Source organism: Empidonax traillii, unplaced genomic scaffold (assembly GCF_003031625.1).
Source record: "Empidonax traillii isolate 1590-97213 ecotype Southwest subspecies unplaced genomic scaffold, ASM303162v1 scaffold541:size654180, whole genome shotgun sequence".
NCBI classification, from domain to species: domain Eukaryota; kingdom Metazoa; phylum Chordata; class Aves; order Passeriformes; family Tyrannidae; genus Empidonax; species Empidonax traillii.
The window spans coordinates 358,506-364,505 of NW_020955734.1; positions in this window are offsets into that span (position 1 = coordinate 358,506).

Consider the following 6,000-nt stretch of genomic DNA (forward strand, 5'->3'; position numbering starts at 1 on the left):
AAACGCTGCTCACTGATGAAGCCTCGGATCAGTCACGTGCCCGGAGCCATTTCGGTGGGCAAAGTAAATAATCACAGACTCCAAGCGTGGTTTACCAGAGGTGAGTAAACAAAGTGTCACTCATGGACACGGCCTGAAAACATCGGCTGCCCAAGTCCATGCCGTGAGCCCACATCTACAAGTGGCACCGAAGTGGAGAGTGAGGGATGTTTTCCACAGAAACGAGGCACGTTTTCCCCGGAAGATAAGCAGATGTGGTGACAGCAGCCTGACCTGCACACTGTGTTGTAGCTCTTGGGCAGCCTCACTGGGAGCTGCTGAGCAGCTGAACCTCCGTGCAGTGGCTGGGGCTGAGGATTTGGTGAGTGGGGAAACTGGAGATGAAGGAAGGGTTGCCCTGGATGGATACCTGCTGAGAGAACCTGTTTTCAAGCTCAGCAGAGTTCCTTGTTCATCTGAACTGGGAGTTTTAGATCTCTGTGACTTGCTTGGTGTCCGAACAGTTAAAGGAAATCGTATCCACTCCAGCTGGATCTTCTCTACATAACTGACCCGTTTGGCTTGATCTGCTATTGGATTGTTTACGTAACTCCAGTAATTAACCACTATCAGCCTCATTAATGAAACATAAACCACCTCTTCTGCTCATTTATAAAGCGTTTGTCAAACAAAACTCAAACAAAGGGCAGAATCTCAGCAGAGGAGCAGTTCTCCAAAAGCTACTGAGCCCTGACTGCGAGTCACCACGGTCACTTTGTTGTTGTTTTTCAGTAGAACTGAAACAGAAGTGATGGCATTGCCTGTTGCTCTTGGCTAACTTCTCCCCAGACCATCTGAGATCTGTCACATGAGGGCAAGGATGCCTCGGCAACTATTTTGGCCATTTCGGTACAAAATACTGATGTTCCAGCTCATTACTGTAAATCTTTTAATGATGAAAGCAAGAGTCAAATACTAAACGATTTGGGAGCTCTTTGGGAAAACTAATTGCTCATTACAGTAATGGTTGTTCTATGTGAGCTAAAGGTTATATTGAAATATAGATTATTTCATTACAGGATTAAATCTCTCCTAGTAAACTGTTCTAGGCAATAGTAAAGGAAGTTGGGTATTAACAATAACAACTCATGTATTAAAGTGATCTAACTTAAGCTTTACCTGTTTTTGTTTTAGAGAGATAAAATGGTTTATAGGCATAAAATACACTGGCAGACAAATTTTTGCCAAAAATTTGCTGTTCCGAGAGCTTGCATTTATAATTTGTGAAGGAACTCATGAAAGAACTGCAAGTTTTCTGTTCCTTTTCTCTCCTGGATTATTTATTGACCTTCCAAAGGTGCAGCAGTGGTGGCTCTGTTGGGCTTTTTTGTGTGGGCACAGATGGATCTCAGTCCTGGGTGGGAAACAGCACAAAGATTCAGAATAATAGTTTTGGGTGTTGGTGTGACCTTGCCCAGTGAACAGCTCCCATTTAGCGTTGTGGAGCACGAGGTCATCCAGGTGATTTAGTGGGAGATAATGTAGATACTCTTCTGGTTTGCATCAGATGCATCAGGCAAATCATCAGGGGCAGGTTGGAAGATAAATAACTCTGGAGAAGATGGAAGTTCTCGTTAAGTTCCTAAATGCTTTCATGGGAGGAAATACTGAAATATCAGACCAGAGAGGAAAACCAATTTTGATATTTTTAAGACTGATTCTTTCCTTAATCATGAAGTTGTTGGGTAGTGTCACCATGCATTTTCTAACAGGCTCATGAGGCAAATCTTGAAGAGCTAAACAGTTGAAATACATTGAATTTTAATGCAAGAACCAAACTGCTTTAAACTTACCTGAAAATCTCAAGACAGCCTACAAAATGTTGCTGTTCCTGAAGGCAGAGGAGGTACAAGAAGCCCATCCATTCTACACTCTCAATGTGCATGTGTACCCTGACATCCCCTCCTTTAAGTGTCTTGTGCCAATTCTGTTTCCCCTGGGCTACAAGACCAATATTTGTCAATAAAATGCTCCAGTACATTGATATTCATCCAGGCATGATGTGGAAGAAGATAAAGATCTTCATTAAGCTTGATTACAATCTCGTGCAGGGATCTCAGAGTCGGTAATTCATAGGGAATACTTGTAACTTTAAGCACTGAAGTGACTGTACTTTGTAGGTACAGCAAAGGGAAGCCAAGTCCTGGACTTGATTTCCATAAAGCAGAAGATCTTGACACTCTGTATTAAGCATTACAAAATAATTGTGGTGGAATCCCTTGCTCAGCATTTTATCAGCAGTGGAGTCTTGCTGCTGAGGGACTGAACTAACTGGATACATCCATTTATCAATGATAATGCTTTTCCTTTTTTTCCAGCCTGGATTCCATCTTGAGGACATTTGTTTTAGTAGGAAAAAGAATATTAGACTCATAAATGTGAGTGCTGTGGTGCAATGGGTGACTCCTCCAGATTTATCAAAGCAGGATAATTGGGATGAACAATCAGAGTGAGTTTCTTGGTAATAACTTTTGTCACAGGACAACTCTGGTTTATGCCACGTTAATCCACCTTGAAGTATGGGAAGTGCAAGAGGAGGATTCACTTGGCCCCCTGGTCTGAGACTCCGTGCTGCAGTTTTGTTGAGGGCAGCGCCAATGAAACTGTGAGAGGAGCTGATGGTTAACACCATCAGTTAATTCTAAAAGCAAGCAGTCAGGAGGTGTTGGGGGGGTGGTGATGTGAGAAGGGGCTGGTTTGCTTTTCAAAGAGCTGTAGCTGCTGGAATGGTTGGTTTTTTATAGACACCAAGTTTCTGAAGGAAGGACTCGTTGTGGAAATGAGAGATGTCACATTATGCTTTGGAAAAGGTGGTGTCTGTGGGAGACCTGTGCACTTGTGCCTTCACAGACTTAGCCACAATTTTTCTAACTGTGCTGACCACACTTACACTTAAAACCCCAAGAATTATCCTAGAAATTTGCTCTTTATTCTGTTCCCTACTTCCAGCATTTAAATGTCACTCAATCTGTCACAGACATTGCCATTTGCTGCAGGTCAGTTCCTCTGTGCGTTATTCACAGAATCCCAGAATAGTTTGGGTTAGAAAGGACCTTAAAGCCCATCCAGTCCCACCCCTGCCACGGGCAGGGACACCTCCCACTAGCCCAGGTTGCTCCAAGCCCCGTCCAACCTGGCCTTGGACACTTCCAGGGCTGGGGCAGCCACAGCTTCTCTGGGCAACCTGTGCCAGGGCCTGTTACCAACCTCTGATAGCTTTTTCTGTGCTTTGGGTCTGCTTGGATTTCTTTTCTTTGTGATTTTCCTACTGTGATGAAGAACCTCCTGAGCTGTTACTCAGCAATGTTACATATTTACCCCATCATAGAAATACTGTTTCTGATTTTTCAAAGATGGCCTGAAAACAGTTTGGGCCCTGCAGCAGCGTTGCTGTCTCAGAGTGTCTCAGTTTGCCTCTATCCAGCGTTCCCTTCTCCTGCTACAACAAACCCATGTTCTGTTTGACAAAATACAGCCATGTGGTTAAGAGTTATTAAAAGCATTAAAGCATTAACCTCTTGTAACCTCATTTTTCACTTTGTACACACACATAAGTGTTTAATCGAATTGAAGTTAAACACTAAAAAGTTTGAGAGGCCAAATTTATACATTCCCTTTGGTTTACACAGAATTGATGTGATAAAGCCAAGGGAATTATAAGGCACCACTACTCAGAAAATGCTCATCCGCCGATTTGTTTAAGCTCTGTTGCTCCATACTCCAAGTTTTGGTGACAAGCATTCCCAGCATTTAAATCAAGGAGCTTTGTCCTACTGGGATCCACTCCGTGTGCTGGCGCCACGCTGAGTTACTGTGCTGCCCTTTGGAAGTTGAAGAAATGATTCCATGTCAGAAGATCTGCTGGAGAGGGGCTGAGCCCCATCCCTGGGTGGGAGGATGGTGTCACAGGCTCCCATCTCCCTCATTCTGGAATTTTATTCCAAGCAGCCAGAATGCCACAGAGGGAATGAACTGGTCCTGGAATTCTACTCTGGTACAGCAGTGCTGGCTCTGTTGGCATGGAAGGGCAGGGTGGCCTCTCTGCCACCAGGGAGAGGTGAGGGTTAAATCAGGAGTGTAAACCCAGGGAACAGAACAGGGCAGAGGTTCAGACGCCTCCCAGTGCAGCTCCTGTACAGGTGAAATGATCCTTCCTCCAGCTGGTGGATGTGAACTGGAATTCCCAGTGCTGCATTTCCAAAAGGCTCCTTGAGTGCCTGAGTGAAGTGGAACCTCAGGGGCTGCAGGTTTGATTTCACTTTGAAACTCCCTGGGTTGAACGAAGTGACAAACTGGAAGGTGGCTCTGGAACACACAGATCATTCCATGGAGCTGTGTCGGGCCTGCTCTGTGAACCACAGAGGTTCTGGGAAAATTGGATGTACTGAGAGAGGCTCGGAAGGGACACATGGAGCTGGGAATATGAGCAGAGGGGAGCGACAGGAGCTGCTGAACTGCACACATGGGGTCATGTGGGGGTGTGAAAGTGGGACAGGGTAACAAGCCCTGGGTAAAACTTGGGGTTGTTGTGTCCATCTTGGGCAGGGCAGTCTTTGACCAACTCATCCCATAGCCAGAATGGCAAACACAGCAATATTTGTCAGTTTTCCAAATGTTCAAGAATTGCCCGTTAGGAAAAAGGGATTCTGATAACAAGTTGTCTCAACTTTTTAATATTCTCTAACAAGACAAAAAGTAGGGAAGGACCACAAGGTGCAACGTGCCATAAAGCACAGGCTGGACCTTTAGCTCCACAGTTCCCACATTTGCAGAATAGCTCTCATACTTCACTAATTAATCTGATTCTGATGAAATATTCCAAATGCAGTTGCTTACTCCATTCTCTGTTGCATCAAGTGCATGCTTAGAGATTGCTGCTTATATGAAATGATCCCATTCAGAGCTTCTTGATTATCTCTGGGATCACAAGGGATCCTTCATCTGATAAAGCATCCTGGAGTTTTCTCATGTGTCTGGGTGAATGGGGATTAGAGCTCGAAAGATGATTCGAGTCAGAGGGAGTCCTGTTAAAATATTCTTGTTGAAAACATTGTAACGAAGTCAGCGACACTAAACAAATTTGTGGCACAGAGTCGGGCAAAGCCTGAAGGACACCCCGGATCAGCAACAGTAGCTTCAGTAAGCAAATAAGAATCAAAGCAGCAAGTCAGCACTGCAGAGCTCGTTATTTTGAGTGGCGGATGTTTACTGTGAGGAGGGACAAACAGGAGGATCAGATAAGACGGCAGCCCCACATATCCCCGCGGGATTGATCGCGCTGTGCGAGGAGCAGTCCCGGAGATAACGGGACCAGGGGTCAAGGACCGGCCCTGCGCAAACAGGCTGTGCCGAGCAGCGCCCGCCCGCAGCCAGGGCCCGTCCCGGCTCCTCCGGCACCTTCTGCCGCCGATGGGAGCGGGGGGCTCGGTGCGGGGGGCTCGGGCACGAGGGACGGCGGCGTGGGAGGGGGAGGCATTCACCGGGGCAGGCGGCTTGGTAACGCTGTGCGCCGGAGAGGGCAGTGCCCCCTTGCCCCAAAACCCCCTAAAAACCCTCCTAAACCGCCCCAAAACCAAAGCGAGCTCCAGAGCTGCGAGCTCCAGAGCTTCGAGCTCCCCCCTCGGGAGCGGTCTGGAGGGACCTGGCCCCGCCCCTGATCTTAACCACGCCCAGATAAGACACGCCCCTCGCCATGACCACGCCCCCCACACTGACCCCGTTCCCTCCAACTGACCCTGCCCTGCCTGTTGGCCCCGCCCACCGCTGGCCCCGCCCCTCTCCCTGCTTGCGGCGCTCTGGCGCCGCCCGGCGGCCCCTTGCGGGGAGCGGTGGCTCCGCGCCTGCGCACTGTCCGCGCCGTGGCCGCGGGCGGAAGCGGCGCCCACGGGCCCGCGGGTTCGTGGGTTCGCGTCCGCCCGCGCCCGGCGGGCCGTGAGGGGCTGAGGGCCCGTGAGGGGCTGA